Here is a 24205-nt window from a genome sequence, read left to right on the forward strand (position 1 = left end):
AGCAATCTATTGGAAAACTCGGTGTGAGTGGGTGAAGGGGGGGGGGGGGTCAAACCAGCGCGCTCTCTGTCAAACTATTTGGCTGCATCAGCGCAAATGTGGCGTTCTTCTCTCCACGGTGAAATTTATAGCCACTGATGACTGATTGCATTTCTCCCACCTCACAGAGCTTTTTGAAAGTAACCTGGCAGCACATTCATTTCTCCACAGTCACCATTTTGAGTGCAGTGGCCTGCTCATTATGATTGAACGCTCCCAAAAAGGCTCCATCCTATGTCGTTGTGTGAAACGCGCATTTTGACATTGAGAATTATTTTTAGAGCAGGTTCATGTGGTCTTTGGTGCATGACCTTCTGCCCTAAAAGCATCTTGTCGGTGACCTCTGGTTAGAACGTGTTACAAGTCAGTTACCGGTAGAAATGACAAGGAGAGGTGTTTGCATTAATAGTGTAGTTACCGTGCAAGCTAACAGTTAGCCTAGCTTCTTTTGATGTGTTCTAACACTGCTCTTTTCATTTTCAGGCATTTTCTGGATGGCTGACGGCACCACGCTACCTCTCACACATTAAGTCTTTGGTGTACTTAACACATGACTTTTCTTTTTTTCTCTTCATCACGTAAATGTGTTTGCATCAACAGTGTAGTTACCGTGCAAGCTAACAGTTAGCCTAGCTTCTTTTGATGTGTTCTAACACTGCTCTTTTCATTTTCAGGCATTTTCTGGATGGCTGACGGCACCACGCTACCTCTCACACATTAAGTCTTTGGTGTACTTAACACATGACTTTTCTTTTTTTCTCTTCATCACGTAAATGTGTTTGCATCAACAGTGTAGTTACCGTGCAAGCTAACAGTTAGCCTAGCTTCTTTTGATGTGTTCTAACACTGCTCTTTTCATTTTCAGGCATTTTCTGGATGGCTGACGGCACCACGCTACCTCTCACACATTAAGTCTTTGGTGTACTTAACACATGACTTTTCTTTTTTTCTCTTCATCACGTAAATGTGTTTGCATCAACAGTGTAGTTACCGTGCAAGCTAACAGTTAGCCTAGCTTCTTTTGATGTGTTCTAACACTGCTCTTTTCATTTTCAGGCATTTTCTGGATGGCTGACGGCACCACGCTACCTCTCACGCATTTAGTCTTTGGTATACTTAACACATGACTTTTCTTTTTTTCTCTTCATCACGTAAATGTGTTTGCATCAACAGTGTAGTTACCGTGCAAGCTAACAGGTAGCCTAGCTTCTTTTGATGTGTTCTAACACGGCTCTTTTCATTTTCAGGCATTTTCTGGATGGCTGACGGCACCACGCTACCTCTCACACATTAAGTCTTTGGTATACTTAACACATGACTTTTCTTTTTTTCTCTTCATCACGTAAATGTGTTTGCATCAACAGTGTAGTTACCGTGCAAGCTAACAGTTAGCCTAGCTTCTTTTGATGTGTTCTAACACTGCTCTTTTCATTTTCAGGCATTTTCTGGATGGCTGACGGCACCACGCTACCTCTCACACATTAAGTCTTTGGTGTACTTAACACATGACTTTTCTTTTTTTCTCTTCATCACGTAAATGTGTTTGCATCAACAGTGTAGTTACCGTGCAAGCTAACAGTTAGCCTAGCTTCTTTTGATGTGTTCTAACACTGCTCTTTTCATTTTCAGGCATTTTCTGGATGGCTGACGGCAGCATGCTACCTCTCACACATTAAGTCTTTGGTGTACTTAACACATGACTTTTCTTTTTTTCTCTTCATCACGTAAATATGTTACATCAGTCAGTGATGTATTAGCACTCTTATCCTGTTATTGATCATTTGCAGCACTGACTTCTACATGTGAACGTTTTATCAGCGATGGCTGAGATGTCTGAAGGAAGTCAGCCCGTTTGTGTGGACACTTGTACCCTGACCCCTTCTTCTTTTCACCAACTCCCCCGCCTCTCACCTCCCACACCCCCCCGGGATGTATCCTTAAGTCACGGCAAGAGGCACCGTGCGGTTATTTGACGCAGGATTTGATAGATTTGTTTGCCGCCACATTCATTTGCTCTGTATCACGGAGCTGACGGGCCATAAAATGAAAATTTGGCGTCGATTTTCAACATCACTGTTTGGGGGGCAAGTGGGAAGGAACTCCCCCGTACACTTATACTTTTCTATATCTTTAGAGTGCCTGAGTATGCTGTACATGCATTGTCAAATTGCTTCTCTCCTTGACTTAAAATGATGCTTTTCATATCTTTATCTTTTTTTTGTCACCCACTACTCCTTACAGTGTTACTATTACTTGAGAGATTGAATCACTTCGTCTTTAGTTTGTTGCCATTGTAAAATATCTTGCATTACTTAGATATTAATTAATTAGACAAAGTATTTGTTTTTCGGTATGATTAAAATGATAATTAAAATGCGCGTTCTACTTGGTGAATACTCACAAAAATGAATGGCATGCATACGTTTGGCCACATCTACTTTTTACCGATGGGGGGTGTTGTTGGAAATTGGAATTGTGTGAATCAATAAATAAACGTAGACATAGCGGTTAATAACGTAGACTCACGACTCTGGCTGCTTTAGGTGAACGGTATGGGATTTTTTAATAGGTTTTAGGTGAACTAATGAATACACACACACTCACACTCACATACTCACCCACATACAATTTTTTTTTAAAAGAAAAAAAAAAGATGTCAAATCGGTAAAATTACTGAATGAACAATACTGAGCTCTCCAGAAAAAAAAAAATTAGAGGAAAAAAAATAAAATAAAATAACGTAGACTATATGAACATTTTATTGTGCAAATGCACGTGAACTTGAACGAACCCTGATGAGAAATCAACAGTCGCTAGCTTTTGCCAACGTTCGCCCCTCAGTGGGCTTAAAAGTTCAAAAGTGTTTTTTTTGTTTTGTTTTTTACCTGTCTGTTGTACAACTCCACCTAAGCTACAAACCATCATCAAAAAACGTCCACATATAATGGGACGTTGGTTGTGTGTGTGTGTGTGTGTGTGTGTGTGTGGGGGGGGGGCTACTCATAGTAAGGCAAATTAAAGTGATTTGGATTTTCCACTAGTGAGTCATTTATGTAGTGTGCTCCACCTTTTCCTTAACTTGTCTTGTGTGTTTGGGCCAGCAAGGTGCAGCCCCCCCCCCCAAAAAAAAATCTAGGCAGCAGTGACGCCATGAGGGAGCGGGGCTCACAGAGATGGCGACACCCCATTGCTCTTTCCACCTCGTTGCTCCGGCCGCTGTCAGGCAGGGCGTCGCATGATGGAGAGCTCTCATTCCGACTCCAGACAGAGTGCTGAAGGTGAGAGCCGACCACGGCAGCCGGTTCTTTAATCCCGGCTCGGCCCCTGCCACCTTGTTGTGGGCAGATAAATGGACTTTAGGTTACCGACGGATCGCATGCCCAGCTCGGATTAACGAAACAAACACTTTCTTACGTAAATCCATCGCGCGGTCATTTGTTAGGAGCGAGTTCCGTATTCCGACAAATGGCGATGCGGTGCGACTCTTGTGGCAACAATCGTTAAGCGAATGGCAAGAGCATGTGATGATTAGCGGCTTGACATCTTGTCACATGTCAAAAAACAACTTTGACAGCCATTTGTGCGATCGTTCGTTTTCCTGCTGTGAGGTGCTCACGCCAGCCGCGGGCATGCAATTAAATGGCCGACTCCCACACCTGGCCCTGCAACAACGCAGCATTCCCAACCATCATGCTGACATACATAAATTCCATGTGTACACATTAACTTCTTCCTCTCAAGTACCTCGCCAATGGGAATGTTTCATTTCCAACGAGCATGCCTTTTGAGACGTTTGACAGTCCAAACCAATTGCCCTTTTTTTTTGTCTTATCGAAAATAAACCAATGAAAGGAATTGGTGCAATGATGACATCAGGTAGCACACATTCCACTGCTAAACTAATATCTGATGCAGTTACCCTGCCTTTATTTTGTGATTCATTGTGCCAGGATTTTTTTTTATTGATTTTTGCCTTTTCCAAGACCACACACACCAACTGAGACCAAGGCATTGTCGAGACTAGAGTGTATCGTGACCAAGAATTTTGGGGGTCAAGACTGAGTCAAAACGAGACTTTTGGTGTTCGAGATCGACGCAGGTCCAAGAATTTTGGAGGTCGAACCTGAGACAAGACCAAGACTTTTGGAGTACAAGACCAAGACAAGACTAAGAATGTATAAATCAGAAAAATCATCCCCCCAAAAAAAGATCAATGGAATAAACACGGGAGCAAGGGAAGGCTGCAGTACTGGCCCGATCTCAACCAGTCTTGACCAAAAGTCCATCCTGTCCAAGACTGAGACAAGAGCAAGCAAAAATTTGATTCCAAGATGAGACCCTCCTCCCCTCTTTGGTGGAGGTTTTCATGCATGCCAGATCCACCACACCAGCATCTATCGAAATTCAAACACAATCTGCTTCTTCCTCTGGTCGTTGACTCGGTGGAAGCTGGTGTCTGTGGATCTCACTCTCGCTTCATCTATCCTTCCTTCCTTTCCTCAGTCTCTCCTTTGGTCTCTTGAGGTCTCCCTAATTTGTTGGAATTTAGATGTTTTTGGGGTTGGTGAAAGACTCTGGTTGGTAACCCGGTGGGTAGTAGGTGATGTCTGGTCGGTGCTGGATTTCACTTTCCTTTCTTTCCTTTGATCCTTCCTCGGGTCTCCTGACCACCTCACGACTCTAGCTGGATTCTGAAGTATTCGGTTTAGGTGAACGGTGTGGGATTTTTAATAGGTTTTAGGTGAACTAATGAGTACACACTCACATGCATGCACACACACATTCTCACACACATACAAAATAAAAATAAAAAAGAGCGATGATGATGACATCTCAAATTGGTAAAATTACCGAATAAACAATACTGAGCTCTCCAAAAAAAAAAAAAAAAAAAATAGACCCTTAAAAAGTGGTCTTCAGACCTGTCTCAAGGTCAAGACCGTTTTTTTTTTTTTTGCGTGTGGGAAGGGGTATTTTGAGTGTTTGTTCACACAACCAATAGTGCCAGATCAGTCTGTCCATCTTTTGTGGATCTGTCTTACCCCTCCACCATGTACCTGAATAAAATTTGAAACAGCGAACATCAGAGGACGGATGTGACTGTTTCCAGTCAAAACGTCCCCTTTCCTTTTTCTCTGGTGTCTCTCCTCCATGGCTTATATCCATTTTGCTTTTTTAAAACCTAAGGCAAAGAAAAAGACACTGTTGACAATATTGAAATGACTGTCCATGCCTAAACACAATGGGTATTGTGTCCTTCCATGCTTCCCTGGTTTGTCACTGACCACGTTTCTGATTTTAATTAGTTCCCATTTTGGAGTTTTGAGAAGAGTGTCTTTTCATCTATATAAGCACCCACCCGCCCGCTTCTGACATCCAAAAGAATGAAAACTGATCTTGTTCCTTTTACTGCACTTCGGCTCCCCATTTGATTGCTTATCTCTTTTATTAGCTTGATGCTATTACTGGCACGGCTTCTCGACTTTCATTATCCAATTTTTATGCCGCAATATTCCCCCGGAATTGTTATTGTAGGCCAGTTCGTCTTGTCCCGTTGTTTATGCATGATTGATTTGTGGGGCTGCTGATCATACCTAACCGCCGCCCAAGCCGGAGCAGACTTGGTGCCCTGACAAGGTTACTTATTTTCCCATGATGATAGACATCTTTATTAGGCGATGGCAGTGCTTTAAAATCTAAAGCGCAGGCGTTTATCCCCGAGCGTCTTCAGGCCCCAACGCGAACGTGCCCCGAAGCAGTCTATCATTACTTGGCTGACGGCCCGGGTTCAGCTGGTTTGCCCTCTTTGTCAGAAGATGGCTCCGTGGCTGAAAGTGGCTTGTTCCTGCTTCCAGTCAAGAATATCGCCTAAGGTTCCTAATTCATTGTCGCCTGCGGAAACAGATTGTTGGTTAAGGCAATATAGGCAATTAACCTCTGATTGGGTAAGCAGGTTATATAATCTATGCCAGTGCTATGTTTTCTCCTGCTATATTTATCTATTCCTGTTATTATTTGAGTACACCAACTGTATAGTATAAACGTCAATGGCCGAAGCCTGCATCAACGTAATTTATGAGCACCAAAAAGACATCCGTTTAAGGCCTCGTCTAAATCTCCTTTTATCTGTTCGAGTTAAATGGCCGTCCCCTCTCCCGCACAAGAACTTTAATTATTCATAGTTATTAAAGTTTAACTGTACTGGCTGTTCTTGGTATGCAGCCTTTGAAATAAAGGTTGTTACCCTTCAATGATATTAGGCTAACCTTTCAGAGGGATATGAAAATGGATTTCATGGTGGTTGGACAGAACAACAGAGCTACAGTACAATATTTACCAAATATACGATACGATACGATACGATATACTTTTATTTTCCCCGTGGGGAACTTTTTCCTGGACTCCGTCCAGCTGCAGTTTACAGTAAGGAAAAAACAACAGAATAGAAAGAGATAAAATCAAAATTAAATAAGAAGTGCAGCAGTAGTTTACAGTAAGAAAAACAACAGAATAGAGAGATAATTAAAATAAATAAATAATAAATAAAATAAATTTATAAAAAATAAATAATACACACACACTCCTATATGTATATATTGCACCACTTAGTTAATGTCGGTTATTAAGTAATTTGATGGATGTCGGCAGGAATGAGTTCTTGTAGCGGTTCAGCCTGGTTCTGGGGGCCCTGGATCTCCTGCCGGAAGGCAGTAGCTGGAACTCATGATGCAGAATGTGAGTCGGGTCAGTCATACAGGACAGTAATATGATATGGGCTTCTTGCTTGGCTAGCTAGCTAGCTAGCTCCGCTTAGTTGTCCGTTAGATAGCTAGGTAGCTAGCTCTGCTTAGCTAGCGGGTACCTTATGAGAAACGGTTGTTGGCGGGGGTGGGGTGGAGGGTGAGTGTAGCTCACAAGTGGCCCCAATTTCAGAAAATTTCGACCAATTGTAAACAAACCAATCATGTTGCTATTTCTATTTTAAACGTTTTAAGTGTCCCACTTTTTTTTTTTTTTAATGCTAGAGCATACAGAAGACTTTGATGCAGCCTCTCAACTGCACAAAACGGTTGAAGCAATGGTAGTTATTACAAAAACGGCCAGCAGGTGGCAGCAGAGTATAAGAGATCAACCAGGACCGTGTTGAAAACAAGTACAGTTCTAAGCAGATTTGTGAATAATGATTAAACCTAGCTATATTCTAATACTAATTACTGCAAAACGGAAACAGATATATACTTTTTTTTACCCGATGAAAGAAGAGATGCTAATCTTTCTTTTGGTAGGTTCCATTTTTTTATAGCAATAGAACACAATATTCTGTGGGCCTTGCAAAATCAGTCAAAATCCAGTAAAACAGCCCGGAGCAAAGGGGATTGCTTCAGTGAAAATGGCTGGGAGTGAATGAGTTAAGAGAGCTGTGCATGTCAATTTTGGTGCCGATTGGTCGTAGTTAACACGTAAAGCTTTTTATAGTGAGGCGTCTAAGGCTGAATGCCAATATAATCCAAAATGCTGTGGCGATTGCTTTTATAATTTCAGAGGTTGAACTGGACATAAGACTCTTAAATTAGCCTTGGGTTTCGGGCATCTGACACTTTAGCTCCAACTCGAAATCCTCGGAGGTGAAATGTTACTGTAGACTTGCGTGCTGCCCTTTCCTGATAATAAAATATGGTCTTTAATCCCGCCGAATAGCTCCAGTCCACTTCTGTTTTATTTCTGCGTCGGGGGGGAAACGAATGAAAGTTTGAAAACGCAGGAAGAGCATCCCAATACGACGCAGTGGCTTTTACACCGAAAGTTGATGCACACAACGATCACTTAACTACCGGGTTTTGTGAAAAAGGTCTTTTACTGGCGTCCTCAATGCATCTTGCCTTGTGATCAATTTGGGCCTTTCGTTGCCTTGACAGGCTGCCATCGGTATTGCTAGGCCCTGCGTGGCAAGCAAGGGTAGGGGTGGGCTCGCGAAGACTCGGATTCCACGAGGCGTCCTGGATTGTCAGCTAATGGAAATGTCACTCTTTCACACCGATAAAAATCCACCCCCAGCGCCACAACACTCACTCCCCCATCCGCTGTCCTTCCTGTCATATCAAAGGGCTTATAAATTCAACTAGGTGGCAAGTCGATAACTAAATGCCATTTTGTGTGTTTTTCTCATGACTTCACTAAAAGTAACCTGAATAAGCCTGCAAGAATCCACGCAGCGGTGACGAGGATTTAACATGAAAATGTATTCAGAAAAAAAACATGTTTGAAAGGTGTAGGTGGCTGACTGACCTAAATCCTCTGTGCTGCTATCCGTTTTTCTATTTCAAGGCAGGTACTTCAGCACATGTTATTTTAAAACTGCCTCGTGCGTGGAATACATAAATACATCGAGGGTCAAGCGGCCATATTGTCGCCGTTTTCAACGTCAGGTGAGCCTCTGTTGCGGCAGCTTTCATCAATCAGGTGCTTGTGTTTTTGGCACGTCCCGAACAAATAAAACCCGAACAAGCCTCCCCATCTGCCCCCCGCATATGTTTTCTTATGGAAGCCGGGACGAGAGCCACCGATGCTGATTGCAGCGTCTGCGTGCTCACATTGATCAGTATAAAAATAAATAAGGTCAAGTTCAAACGGCTGCTTTTTAGGTAAATACTAAACTCCAGCATTCCGTTTTCCCCACTTCACTTCTCGGAATGGCGAGAACTCCATTATGTGTCCCCCCACTACACAAAGAAACTTCATTTTGCCTTCCCATTTTTAATGCGACTCAAGCCATGATGGCCTAAAACATCCTTATTTCGTTTCTGTATGGGAAAAATGGCTGAGATAAAAATGTGGAAGAAAAATCCCTTCCCTCACGTTTTTCCATTATTTTTTGACAATATGCGCTCATTACTTATCATAAACACTACTGGCAGTTAGTCTTAGATAAAAGTATATTATTTTTTTCGCAGTAAACAAGAGATAACTGAAATCCCCAATCTTCCCCCCCCCGCCCCGCTCATAACCTTGGCCCGGACCTGCAGCTTTAGATAATGAATGCAATTAAGGGTGCGCGGCGCTAAACCAGCTGGTAAACAGTGGCCATAAAGCTGCATAATATGTACGAGAGGTCAGAGCTACGGCAACTTTTGGATGCACAAAAGGCTCACGAAATCCCCATAAAATTACCAAATTATTTGAGCTGGTTGGAATTAATAATACTTTTTGAATTTAAATGAGTCAGCACAACAATCTTGGCCAATTCGAAGCTTCAAACTTTTTATGATGAACATATTAACTCTTTGACTGCCAAAAACGTTAAATGACATTTAGTAAAAACCTACGGAGGGCCGCCAAGGACGTTAAAAGACGTTCTCCAATTTTTTTTTTTTTTTTTTTGCAAAACGGGTGGAGGAAAGCCTTAGCCAGCTGTGGTGAAAGTTTCAAGCAGATGTAGTTAGCCTAATGACTATTTTTGGCCCCTAGATGGCAGCAATGACTCTCATTTAGCATTTAAATAGTGTTTATTATCTCAACAAGCCGACCCCCCCCCAAGCTCCTGAAGGTGTCTTTTTTGTCTGCGCAGGTGCTCCACAAATCTTAAAAGTGCGTGACATGCCTCCTGCCTCCTTGACAGCAAATAACTCGGCGCCGGAAGATTTTCACAAGACAAATGACACATAAAAGGCCTCCGGATGGAGCGAAAGGACGCGTCGGAGTGAAAGCAGGAAAAGCAAAAGTTTTTGCCGCCCCGCTTGTAGTAGAGCATTGAGGATGACTTGGAGTCGTAATTTGATTTGCATGCAGGTGCCCATTTGCCGGAGAAAGACTGTTGAGAATCCGCAGGCGGGCTAAATAAAAGCCATATTATTGGTCAGCGAAAACCAAGAAATTATAGCAGATGACACCTTTCAGAAAAGCCGGTGAGGGGTCTGCCATCTTGATGGAACTCTAATTTATCTGCACCATTTGGCAAGTGCGTCGCGCTCGTTCCGTTCTGCTCTGATGACCGCGCTGACAGCGACGTGATATTCCGCATTAATGCGGGCGAGCTGCCGTTCACAACCTCCATTTATGTGATCAAAATCTGTCCTTCTTTCAAGTGTTGCCAAAGCTGCCCATTATTGCCTTTTTTTATTGTTCAGTAACGGAATTCTGCTTTAAGTGAGGTTCTTTCTTTTGAAAATGTGACCAAAGTAGGCGTAGAAGAGGAAGAAGTGAAAACTAGTCTTGACCCCAGTGTGTTGAGGCCTGATGCGTTCAAGGTTCGGGGTCTGGTGAATTTGCAGAGAATGTCACCCCTACTTCACCTCACTCTCTGTGCATGTAATAATAGTCTTCACACATAGGGGGCAGTGTTGTCTTTCTCCCTTTCAATGACAAATGACTGGATCTTACTTTTGGACCACAGTGCTCATCTGTTGGGAAATGTCAACTTATTTAGGATGGAAAATAAAATTTTACTTATTTCATATTCTTCATAATGTTAGTGTTTTGGATATCAGTTCGATAAAGACACTGTTGAACCCGACCTGGTGGTAGCCAAGCAGGCTAGCCAAGCAGGCTCACTGGCAATTTCCAATTCTGTTTCCTAGCTGATGTTTTGTTTCTCCCCCGGAGACGGCATCTCTTTAATGTGATTGGCTATTCAACTTTGCCCACTTCTCTGCTTCCTGCCCAGTGTGGCTCACAGCAGGCTGGAGTCCCCCGCGCAAATGAACGGCGGGCAAATGTCAGCCATGTTTTCCTTACCTGCTGGGCAAACAGCCCTCGGCGACAGCGACGCCTGCGCGGCTCAACGTGTACCCACTGCGAAATTAACTATGCATCCAATTTCCATCATGCTGGAAAGTGCTCCCTGCAGTTGTGTAGTGTTTTGATTGCGGGAATCTTGCAAAGGTTTGCAAAGAAGCAAGCGTTTAAACTAATTTGACTTTCTTGGTGACACCGTGGTACTTTCTCGAGCGTGATGAACACAGCACAGATTATATCGAGGGTGAAACCAGGTCAACTTAAGTCTCACTATTTTGCTGATTTATTTGATCAGTTTTAGTTTGAAAATTGGGAGACGCAAACACCTCGGGCTACATCTTCTCTGGCCGGCACCCAATTTTTCTAAATCTGAGCTACTGTCGCCTGCAGCCAGTGGAGCCACGCCTCCTGCACTCTTTATGGCTTTATACTTAAATGATGTCACCGCTCTGCAGATACTTTTAAAGACAGAGAAAGAGATGTTGGAAAATGTTATGAGGGGAAAAAAAAAATCACCGTGTGGCTAATTCAGCTACGCTAAAACCACAATAACGAACATATTTTAAAAAGAATATTAAGTTGCCAGAGTACATCACAAATGAAATGATAAAACATACAAGTTGTGAAAAGTCACATTTGTGATGTGTGTTCTGAAGTTGTCTCAATGTTTTGACCCCCCCCCCCCCCCCCCCCCCCCCCCCCTCCCCCACCCTCGTCTTGCAGGCTCTGGTGAACACAAACAGCTTTCGCCAAGGGATTTGTGGATGTGTATGAATCAAGAGCGAGACTTTGGGAGCACTGGGCGTGCCGTTTTCTTAATAGAATACGCATGGTTGGCTTTCCCTGGGGCTATTAGCGATGAGAGGAGAATGAAAATGTTAATGTTTGTGTAGACGTCGCAGGATTACCAGAGACCACTTTGATTATTATTTTTTTTAAACCTGTGTAGCCGTGTCTATAGTAGGAAGAATGGAATTAGTATAGGTTTTACCTACAGAAAGTGAAAAAAAAAAGAAAGTTGTTTAGTCTGCTATCCTTAACTCATTCACTGCCATTGACGGCTATAGACGTCAAAAAATTATTTGCATTATTTCTATTAGTTAAACATTTTTTCCCCACTTTTGTTAACAAGAGTATGAAAACCTAGAATTTTTTTTTATTGTACATTTAAAACAGATATAACATTTTTGATTAATTGTGAATTAACTAGTGAAGTCATGCGATTCATTACGATTAAAAATTGTAATCGCCTGACGCTCCTAATTTTTAATAATCTTTTTTTAAAATCGCGTCAGGCGATTAAAATTCTTAATTGTAATTAATTGCATGGCTTCAATAGTTAACTCACGATTAATCACAAATTTTACATCTGTTCTAAATGTACACCAATTTTTTTTCTAGGTTTTCATACTCTTAACAAATGTTAAACTAATAAAAATAGTTCAAATGAATTTTTGACGTCTATAGCCGTCAATGGCAGTGAATGAGTTAAGTTCAGCCCACCTTCACTTCCCAGCAGCCTATATGAAAAATGTGCTCGTCAATATGTTTTCATCAATTACATTTCTCCTCAAATGAAAGTAAAACAAACGGTACATGCCAATTTAAGTTAGTCAATTGACTTCCATCGTCGAATCGTTAAAGATGTTGGAATTTGAGCCAACAAAAGTAGAACAAGGCTTATTAACGGATGTCTTACTGTGTGTGAAAAGGAAATGCAATTCCCTAAGCAATACAAAGACGGAATCCATATTAAGTGCATTCGGTGTAAAATGCATGCTGAGTCTATTGGTTTGAAGTCTGGTCATTGAAAAAGATGAGGAGGAGGATGAAGAAGACAAAGAGATGACGTAACTCATGATGGTCACAGCAAAATGAATTCTGAAGATGACAAAACTGTCGGCTGGCAATTTACAGAAAAAGCATCCAAACTAATCGGGAGAACACGACAAAAGGGGGGAAAGTGGAAATCACCAGACCTGAACCCAACAGAGCGTGAAATTTACCTCCTGAAGGGAGAACGACACAAAAACTGAAAGAGGCTGCGGTAAAGGCCTGGAAAAGCATTTCAAAAGAAGAATGCAACCGTCTGATGAAGTCAAAGGGACGCTGGCTTGATGCAGATATTGCAAAGTATTAAACGCTAATTGGCTGCAAGTTAATTCGGCTCCAAACAAAAGGCGCTCTGTCTTGAATTGTTGTCTTGATGTAAATTCCATGAAATTAAAGCTGGAACTCCAAACTTTTATCTCTTTTGACCTTTAAACTTTTGATCTGAAACCAAAATGTTTTCAGTATATAGGTACAACAAAAACACTGTTCCAATACTTTTGGAGGGAACAATATATGCCAATCACATTTATTAAGAAGTATTATTCAGTGCAAGTTTATGTATTAGTTTCCTGCAAAGCCTTGAAACCACCACAGCAGTGTCCACACTGGATGCAGGTCTACGGCTCGCTACGCAATTATGTCTGACCTGTAATTTTATTCATATTAGAAGAATTCCCACATCAGCTAGCAGACCTTTCACAATAACATTAGCCGTGCACGGTAGGAGACCATCGAAAATAGGTCCATTATTCAGCACAAAGAATGTATGCTCACATTTGCTAGGCGCAGTCGCTAAATCACCCAAAAATGCATACAAGCGTACCTATGAGGTTTTCTAAACAATGAACCGATAACAGCTGTCTGATGTTGTGATTTTGCCTGACTTTTCTCTCATTTCAGCTTTCCTTTTGCACAGAAACAGGCGTTTGAGGGTAATCTTTTCTAAGCAGCCATTTGTCATTCCGCCGCGGCGTCTGCAGCAAATTGCGGCCTATCAAGAGGGGATGAGACGCATAAAAACACGTAGCAACCTACTGCAAATGGTCTCTTTTCACAGCCGCTCCCGGAGGAGGTTTGACGCGTGCGTGTCGCCGAGCTTGTTTTGAAAAGTTCACCCGCGTGTAGCGATTATGATGCGCCTGACAGCGAGAGTGCAATGACACGTTAGCCAATGCACACTCCGACTCGTGCAACTGTGGTTCAGGAGATGCTAAATAAGTGAGTGCGCTACTGATGGGATCACTGAAGTAGACCAGACTTCAGAATTAAAAACCGGGACGCTACCATTTCGACAATCAAATATGCGATCAATAACAATTTGAATCGCTAGTCAATCCGGAGACTTTAGCTAATGCTAAATGCTATCTTGTTTGACAGTTCAACAGCGCTAAACCAGTCAATGCGCTCACCATGATCCAACCTTGGCAGTTCCGCATTGTAACATTGGAAATATACTGCCCAAAAAAAAAGGAAAAAAAGGAAATAGACTGCCAGAAAATCTCAGTTGACGTTGGGCCTTACCGTCAACCGCAGCATTAGGCTAGTAGGACTACATTTCCCATGATTCTTTTTTTTTCTTTTTCTGGAGAGCTCAGTATTGTTCATTCGGTGATTTTACCTATTTGCCATGTCATCATCATTGCTCTTTTTTATTTTTTTATTATTTTTATTTAATTTTTTATTTATTTTTTATTTTGTATGTGGGCGAGTATGTGTGCGTGCGTGTGAGTGTGTATTCATTAGTTCACCTAAAACCTATTAAAAAATCCCACACCGTTCACCTAAACCGAACACTTCCAGCCAGAGTCGTGAGGCCGTCAGGAGACACGAGGAAGGACCAAAGGAAAGAAAGGAAAGTGAAATCCTGGGAAAGGGAAATTTCCCATGATTCTTAGACACGGAAGAAATTGACATACTACAATATGGCCCAAAAGATTGGCTTGCTCACTGGACAAAATAAAAACAAAAAAATAATTAATAAAAAAAACAACAATGAAAACAAATATGACGATGTGATGGAACCTGCGTAAAACTTGGACAAAACATAAGCGGGGTAATCCGCCGGCACTCGCGACGCAAGGCTCAAAACTAGGACTGTGACTTATGACTTATGACATCTAAAGCAGACCAATTTCATTATCATAACAAACTACTCGCAGAAACGACGTCTTCGGAAATATGCCTAATAGAGGATGTACAATAAAAGTGATAATGGAGCCTCGGTGTCAATACATTATAAACTGACATTTTAAATCGTCTTGTTCACTCATTAAATGCACAGTTTAATGTAGCCAGTTATCAAATTTCTGTACTTATTTGCTGGTGTTCTACAATAATTTGTTAACTGGCCTGATCATGGTTAAATGTCATTAATGAGTTGGAGGTTTGCTGGAAAATGTTTTTTAATCCACTTGCCTGCCAGCGGCGTTTCATACAAGCAACACAATTAAGCTCATTACAACGTCTGTCAACATGCAGCATGTTTCCTTTTTGCCCTAAAGTTAGATGTGAGAAGCCGTCTTTACATGCACCGCTGGGTTTACAAGCGCCAGGTTCGGTTGTCTGATTGTAAAGCTGCATTTGCCGATTTATTTATCTATTTATGTTACGGGCTGTATTTAAATTTTCTAACAATTCTAAGCTTTCATCATTGTAGGAGGGCAGACTTCAATGAGGACTGAGAACTCTGATTTAAACCCCAGAAAAAAATAAATGGACTTAAATGGCAACGACAAAGAATATCACATTTTACAATGTTAGTAATAAAGAGAGCAAATGCTTGGACATAATCCATTTGTGGTTTCTGGGAATTAGGTAGGCAGATTAAAAAAAAAAAATCAGTTTGACAAAGGAGCAGAACATATCTGGTTAAAATGACAATTGAAGACTCCTAATTGGTCTAGATTGGATTTTATTTGGTTGTTACCAACATAGCGATGAGACAAATTTTTCAAAAATAATTTTGAGTTAAATACACTTTGTAGAAACTTTATTTGCACGTACGCCGCCATTGCTATTTACGTCGCAACTCATTCAGTGTGTGGTGACGTAAAATGGCGGCCGGTTCTCTGCCGAGCAATGTGAAGCGCCTATAAAGAAAGCAAGTTAGGCCTGGTAGCGTTCCTAAAGGGACGATCAAAACTCTTGAATGCGTCTGGTGAATGTCGAGAGCACAGCATGAGGGAGGGTGACTCTCTCGATCGCTTGTTGTTTGTTTAGGAACGCTACGAGGCTTAACTTACTGACGTAAATAATGGTGGCGTACGTCCAAATAAAGTTTCTACAAACTGTATTTAATTAGAAATGATTTTTGAAAAATACATTTCAGAGTTATGTTAGTAACAATCAAATAAATTGCCATTACAGTCAGGGTTCCTTTTAAGACATCATCAAATCCAGGTCCAAAAAGTAAAAAAAAAAAACCCTACCACAGACATTTCATAAAAATATTTTGAAAAACAGAAATATTTTGAGAAACAGGAAAAAATATTACATAAAAAAAGAACACAAACATTCCAAAACACAGAAAAACATAATAAAAAAACCTAATAATTTGCAAAAATATGATTCCATAAAAAAGAAAAATTTTACATTTTAAAAACACAGGAAGAAAAAAAATCTGAAAAACTGAAAAAAAGTATTCTGTAAATCACAAAAAAAAATAGTGAAAAAATATAGCATGAAAAAAAAAATCCAAAACAAAGAAAAAAAATTGTGAAAAAAACAGGAAAAATTATTCCATAAAATAGAAAAAAAATTATATTAAAAAATGATGTTTATTTCTTCTGAAGAAAAAAATACATACAAAAATACTGAAAATCCCAAAATGTTTTGAAAAACATAAATCAAATATTCCATAAAACTGAAAAAACTGAAATAAGAAAAACTATAAAAAATATTGCAAAAAACAGGAAAATAAATCCCCAAAACAGAAAAAAACAATCGCACACGCACACGCACTCGCACACAATCCATAAAATAGATAAAAAAAAAAAACCCTACCACAGATTGGCTTTACCCAACGGTGCTACTACTCAACCGGTGTGTCTGCTTTTAGGAACCAAAGTCTACCTAAAGCCAAACTGTGACAAGGCTTTGACTTTCGGGATCAGGACTTTACAACTCCGGTAGGGTCTTATCACTACGACGTGCCGTACGCCAAAGAAAGGCGCTCTGGGTGGCGGCGCCGTCACCTCGGCAGACTCCTGCACTCAAGCCTCAATCTATCTCTAAAAAGCTAAGCTTGGAAACTCATTTCAGCCACGTTCGTATCTGCGGTCGCCATCTTTTCCGTCACTAGCTTGTTATCGTAGCCGAGGGAACCCGGCGCTAAATTGAGAGCCACCCCTTCCGACTCACTTCCGCACTCTTCCGTATTACGGCGCCACCTGACGAAGGTCCGGACCGACAACAATCCCAATTCCGGCAGCTGTCAACAGTCGCGGCGTCTGAGCCGCAAGCCCGCTGAGCAAGAGGCGCGGGGGTGGGGGGAGACATTAGCCAAATCCAGACGCGATCACACGCTTGTGGATGTGATCCGGGAGCCTGATTACGCCTCACCCGTCAATTCGCCCATAAATCCACTCGTTGACAAGAGCTGCTTTATTCTGGCAATGCTGCTCTCTCTCTCTTGGCTCCACTTCCTCCCTTTTGCTTCCCGCCTGCTCACTTGCAAATGTATCTTAGCGAGGTGCGAAAAACCGGGGATGCAGAGATCGGGGTCCCGGTGATATAATTGACAGATTTGATGAGTCGATATTTTGGTGAATCGTCACAGTGCTATAATATATTCAAAGAGACCAGATAATGTTAAACTAAATTCAAAAGTCACAAGAAGTGCAACATTGAATGTGTAGTCTTATACAAGATGGTACTCAGAAGACCCTTGAGGTGCAACAAGTAATCAATTACTAATCTTTTATCATATTCAGTATTTTGATGATTTTTTAGAGCATTTTTTTTTTTTTTTGAATTGTCCAAATCCTCCGATTTCAGGCTCTATAAATATTCCCAAAAGAGTGTTTCACCAAAATAAGACATTTACTTTGGAAAACTGACAATGTTTTTTCCCATTAACTGATATGTAGGACTACATTTCCCATAATTTTTAGACATGGAAGAAAAAAGTAGTAGTAGACAAACTGAAATGCTGACTCGCACGCACGCACACACACATAATCACCCACATACAAAAAAAAAAAAAATGAGAGCAATAATGATGACATGTCAAATTGGTAAAATTACCGAATGAACAATACTGAGCTCTCCAGGGGAAAAAAAAAGAAAAAGAAAAAAGAGATTGCATATGTTTTTAGAATTTGCCTCGTTTCCACCTCAATTCTGTTTTCTTCCTCAGAACCGGCAGCGTGTTTGTCTTCCACAGGCAAGAAAAGTTCACCTCAAAGTGGCATCTGAAAATCATGGGCCACTTAAACGCTTTTAGCACTTATTAATTACATTAGGCGGCCAAATTGGGCAGCCGGGCTTTGATTTATTACCCAGCTAACTAGTTGTGTCACTCTGGGAATATGCAGATGGAGGGCAGACGTCGGAGGGGAGATTTGACCACGACGCTTCATCGCCAACGCCGCCCCTGGTTGGAGGGGAACACGGTCGCCTCGATCCCCTCAGGGTTACGTGCAGGTATGATGTCAGGGCTAATGATTAAAGTATAATCAGCTGTAATCACTTCTCATTTACAGTTTACAGATCTTAGACCTCAGATTTCATTTCAGACCCAAATTTGCTGACGTTTTTAAATCCAATTTGTCTCTTTACGAATTTCCTCTGTTGGAACCCTCTATAAAGATTACGGCATTTTACCAAAATCCTTCTTGTGTCCTTGAGCTGTGCTGCTCTTTGGGACAAAAGGAATCCTTTGTATCTCACCTGCCCCTTATAATGAACTTTGAAAGCGTAATCTGGTAAAAAAAATATTCATGCCACTACAGTTTCTTCCGCCCCTTCCTTGTAGCCTTTAACCCTGGAGAACCCACGGGGTCAAATTTGGCCCCTATAAATTCTGCTACTCAAATAACAAACACAACAACAAAACAAATTATTTTATTTTTTTTTACAATTTTAACTTCAAAAGTCCAGAGTGCCACTTCTGACCCCTGCATGGGGCCATCTAGTGGATGAATATTGCACTTACATGAGCCAGAGTGGTGGTGACAAGATGGCTGGCAACATGCTGTTTTGTTGAGCTGGAAATCAATCCAAACAAAACCATCTTCTCAGCAAACCATCAGATGGTAAAATTGTGGTTTTTTTTTGTTAATCTATTTCATATCATGTTGCAGAATGCCTAGGAGTATGTTTTATATATATTTTTTGATAAATTAGCAACTCTGAGCTAGTTTAAAAAAAAAAGGGGTTAAAATTGAAAAAACATATATTTTGGTGTTCAGTGAACTTATAGCAGTCATTTAATGTATAATTCATAATTTTCCAAAGAAGAAAAGGGTTTTTGGGTTCTCCAGGGTTAAAAGTGTCTTACAGTCTGGTATGTAAAAAAAGATTGCTGCGTTCTATAGCATCCAACAGATTCAAAATAGGATCATGTCTGAAACGGATCGGAGTCTGTTTGTGCATGAATGATGTCAGATTAACTTCTTGAAATCCTCCAGGCTCAAATAAGTGCTAATGTTGACTTTGCATTATTAAAAAAAAAAATAAATCCAAAAAGACTTGAGCCAATTGGAGCCTCTGTGCTCTTTTTGTTTTCACTGCATTAATTCTGCCCCTTTTCTCTTTTGCTTTCACGCCTCGTCGTCAAACTTGCGCACAGCCTCTAGTCAACGCTGCCCTGTTTAATAAGTGCTAAGCAGTGTGGAGTGATCTCAGTTTGCACGTCGGAGTGAGCGGAGTGCCACTGTGAATTTGCCCTGACCGACCCGTCGGCGGCCGGGCCATCATTTAACCAAAGAGGGGTCAAATCCTCCAAGTAAAGCATGAACAGCGTTAACAATTAAGCTAAATAGTCATCTGCTAATGTAGCCCACCTTTTAAAAGCTCTTGGGTAACTACCATCCAAGCGCTGCTTTATGGGCGCAAATGGGGTGGGCTGCAGGTTTGCCTGAAAGCCGGCGGCCAGGGGACAGGGTTGAAGGGCACGGGGAAGGATGGAGGGGCGCAGTGCTGCTGGGTCAGCACTTGGCATGCCAGGAGGGAAGTAATGAGCCTTGGAGATCTCCTCTATCCACCCCCCCCCCCCCACTCCCACACCACCACCCTCTTTGCAGACTCTGCCTGGTTTTATCTGGGGTACTTCATCCCTTTTGTCTCCTGATTTTCCTCGCCTTGCTGTCAGTCCAAATTTCCATCACGCTCTTTCTTGTGGGCTTAACCAGAATGAGAGTATGCAGAAAGTCTGAAGACGGCTGTTAAATCGCTATTCATTAGCTGCCAGGTACATTCTCCTGCTAATGGTGCGCCTGTTTTATGCTCATCTCGTAGCATCCGCAGCTCAAAAGTGACGCGTAACATGACTGGAGAATCGAGTTATATGACCAAGACAAAATACATTTTTTTCCTGTGAAGACAATTTCACAAGACGCGGCCACCCCTTTGTAGCTCTCGACGCAATCTGAGTCGCTTCCAGAGGCCAAATGACACTCAAAATGATGCATTATTTGAGTCGCCCTCCGGGGCTTCTGCATAGATTCCACAAGATCCACCGCGGCTTAAGAGCCATCAACATGCTTTTTTTCTCCCTCTCTCTCTCTCCCATGCAATTAAGAAAAAAAGTTATGGCTATGGAGGTGTATGTGAATCAATAAGTCCGCCGGGGAAATCAATCATTAATGGTGGCCGAACAGAGTGGAGGCGATAGATTTATCGATCGCTTTGCAACAGCACTGCTCATTGCGGCTCGCAGTAAAATAAGCTGCTATTTGTCAATGACACAAGGCACCACACTGGCATCTGCAAGTGCTTTTATTTATTTATATTGGTTTTTTTCCCCCCCCTGTGCATCTGTTCACAACCGGATCTGGCAACCTTCCATCCCACAAATGGCCCTATTTTTATGTATTTTTTTGCTTTGTAGCCTCCGGTTACTCGGGTAAAAACAGAATTTATCTTTGTCACACAGCCGTGTCTATGTTGTTCCACCTGCCCTGCACATGAAGCCTCACCCCAATAATCAAATATCTTCTGTGATTTAGCCATTTAGATTGTGTAGTTGTACCTCCCTGCATTTGTCAAAATCTTGAAATGTTTTGTTTTGACGAAGATGCTTCCGTGAAACTATTGGTATAGTCTCCAAGGTACATAAGTATTCACTTGAGGGAGGGGGAATTTTAGGAGTATTTTTTTTTTAACAGAATATTTTTTTTCTTCTCATAAAAATATTTTGAAAAACAGAAATATTTTGAGAAACAGGAACAAATATTACATAAAAAAAGAACACAAACGTTTCCAAAACACAGAAAAACATAATCAAAAAAACAAATAATTAGCAAAAATATGCTTCCATAAAAAAGAAAAGATTTACATTTTAAAAACACAGGAAGAAAAAAAAATCTGAAAAACAGAAAAAAGTATTCTGTAAATCATCAAAAAAATATTTAGAAAATAGTGAAAAAATATTGCATGAAAAAAAAAAAATCCAAACCAAAGAAAAAAAATGTGAAAAAAAAAACTGGAGAAATGATTCCATAAAATTGAAAAAAAAATTATATAAAAAAAAAATCCAAAACAGGAACATTTTCTTTTGAAAAAAAAATACATATTCTGAAAATCTTTTTTTTTTTTGAAAAACATAAATCAAATATTCCATAAAACTGAAATAAGAAAAACTATAAAAAAAATATTGCAAAACACAGGAAAAAAAATCCCCAAAACAGAAAAAAAACAATCTGAAACACGCACGCAAGCACACGCACACACACACAATCCAAAAAGTCTTTTTTTGTGATTTTGAAAAGCCGGGGGAAAAACATCCATAAAGTAGAACAAAATAAATACCCCCCAAAATATCCCAAATAAAAAAATCAGAAACCTGAAGTTTTTTGTTTTGTTTCCCAAAAATTTTTTGGGGGGGTGAATGCAATTAGGTTCCGTAATCATGGTATTGAGTGGCTTGACACTATTTATTTTAATTTACACTAATGCACAAATGTACAATTAAGACTTGGTGCAGCAGCATGTGGCTCATTGGCTCACGTTCGGTATGCTTGCCGCGTAAACCAGACGACCCCAATGTGTCTCCTGTGTCACGAATTGTTTCCCACATGCTTAATGCAGTCTAGAAAATATTTCCACGACAGAACAAAGTTACAGTTGCTCCTTGAGAGCCAGAAACTTGACTTTTGAAGTCGTGATTAAAGGCATGTAAGTGCAGTCCCGGATGATAAATAGTGGTGAAGTCAGTTGACTCGTTTCCTGTTTGGAGAAACCCACAAGGGAAAGTTTGCGTACTTTCTGACAGCATGATTGTTAGGCAATTACAACGCTTTCATACCCTGCCCCGTTATGTGACAATATCAGTTTGTATAAGCATAATCAAAGTGGTTTTCCACTTCTACTTCCAGACGCACATTTTCTGGATGCCGTCATATGCATTGTAGAACGCAAAAAGTATTCACTTGACAGTGTAGCCAAGTGCCAAACCAAGCTACCGTGCATGATTCACCCCATGGTCTTCCCACACAGTTCAAGTTGGGTGAAATATTGTTAGGCCTCGTGTGAGTCAGGCACAAAATTGAGATACTTTTCTGCATTTCCCATTCAAGTGTGTTCCCAAAACAAGAGCTGTAAAGTGCTTAAGTGCGTATGTTAGATTCTGTTGCACTCTGAATGAACGCTGACGTGAAAATGGCTTCGCACCACTTTGGCTCAGGCTATGGACGGAATAGAATTATCCTAATTATGACGGAAGTACTTCGAAGCGCATCTCAAGAGAACGGTTGTAATGCTTTGTGCGGTTATATCATGGACGTGCCGCCCATTGTTCTGCATGCAGGATTTCATTTTCCACTAATGAAATGCAATTGAGATACCCCATTGGAGTTCTCATTTGAAACTCTTAGTTTCTCTTTGGCGAGTCAGACCTGTGATTCTACTTTAGAGCCAGAAAGGTGACGGGAGCTAACATTGTGGTTTGGACCACAAAGACATAACGGTACCAACCTCCCCGGAATGCAAGGAATGATTTCTACACTGCATCTGGGGAGACTTAGAACCAACACTTAACATATTTCAAAGTGTTATCAGCTAGCTACTGCATGCTTTGTATGCAGTACAACAAAACGATTATTCCATGTATCTACTCTAAACAGTAGTGGTGTCCAAACTATGGCCTGGGGGCCATTTGCGGCCACACAGCATGTATAGCAAATAACTGTTGGCTTTTCATGCATGCCAGATCCACCACACCAGCATCTATCGAAATTCAAACACAATCTGCTTCTTCCTCTGGTCGTTGACTCGGTGGAAGCTGGTGTCTGTGGATCTCACTCTCGCTTCATCTATCCTTCCTTCCTTTCCTCAGTCTCTCCTTTGGTCTTTTGAGGTCTCCCTAATTTGTTGGAATTGAGATGTTTCTAGGGTTGGTAACCCGGTGGGTAGTAGGTGATGTCTGGTCGGTGCTGGATTTCACTTTCCTTTCTTTCCTTTGATCCTTCCTCGGGTCTCCTGACAACCTCACGACTCGAGCTGGATTCTGAAGTATTCGGTTTAGGTGAACAGTATGGGATTTTTTAATAGGTTTTGGGTGAACTAATGAGTACACACTCACACACATGCAACATAAAAATTAAAAATAAATAAATACAAATTAAAAAAAGAGAGAGAGCAATGATGATGACATGTCAAATCGGTAAAATTACCGAATGAACAATACTGAGCTCTCTCAAAAAAGAGAATAAATAAATAAATAAATAACAGTTGGCATGGCCTGCAACCCTATTTGGGTGTGGGTGTTCCCCCAACTAATACATTTGGCTTATAGGGCTTTTCTAAATATACAAGGGCAGGGACGGATCTTTTTAGTGGGATATGGGGCAATGGGCCACCCCAAAATCATGAAGAATCACAAACTGTTTGCCTTATTGCCTTCAGCAGGTGTTATAAATAACTAACAAAAATATAAATAACAGACAATTTCTTGATTGATGGGGTTTAGCGTGTTTAATAAAGTTGGACAATGTGAAAGTAGCACTTGCATCCTTCGGTTTGTCTGTATGCGGCCCTCGGAAAAAAAAAAAAAACGTTTGGACACCGCTGGTATCTGTGCTGTGTAAGTCAATCATATTAACTTTGCATTTGACTTAAACTGTAGTATGTGTGACTCAGGATGTCATTTATGTTTTCCATGGCGTTGTTTATGAGAGCTGTAAATGATGTACAAATAATTAAGCGCACAATGCACAAACTTTGTCATTCCAAATTCATGTGCAAAAGCTTTAAATTGTGAAAGTGTTTAGCCCATATCAAGAAGGTGCCAAATCCTTTGTGGATTATTATCCCCGAGAAGCTGCGGTGAAGGGCAGCCACCTACGTAAATGTGGTGGGGAGGGGGGGGATTTGAGGTCTATCTTTGGATGCCACCTTGGAGGCCCACATTGTTTCCGCGTCCCTGCCAGTTAATGACATGCTT

The 24205-nt window shown here is 41.0% G+C and overlaps 1 long non-coding RNA gene across 2 annotated transcripts; it reads left to right on the top strand.

Moving 5' to 3' along the window:
• Positions 1-276: 276 nt before the first annotated feature.
• On the top strand, positions 277-18240 carry LOC144035266 (uncharacterized). Of its 2 annotated transcripts, none has more exons than XR_013288398.1 (3): positions 277-1970; positions 3141-3317; positions 18138-18240. It is a non-coding gene; the product is annotated as an uncharacterized LOC144035266 (long non-coding RNA). The 2 variants fall into 2 exon arrangements; XR_013288399.1 differs by lacking the exon at positions 18138-18240 and adding an exon at positions 9605-10221.
• Positions 18241-24205: the final 5965 nt, after the last annotated feature.

The sequence above is a fragment of the Vanacampus margaritifer genome, chromosome 15, assembly GCF_051991255.1.
Source record: "Vanacampus margaritifer isolate UIUO_Vmar chromosome 15, RoL_Vmar_1.0, whole genome shotgun sequence".
Lineage (NCBI taxonomy): Eukaryota > Metazoa > Chordata > Actinopteri > Syngnathiformes > Syngnathidae > Vanacampus > Vanacampus margaritifer.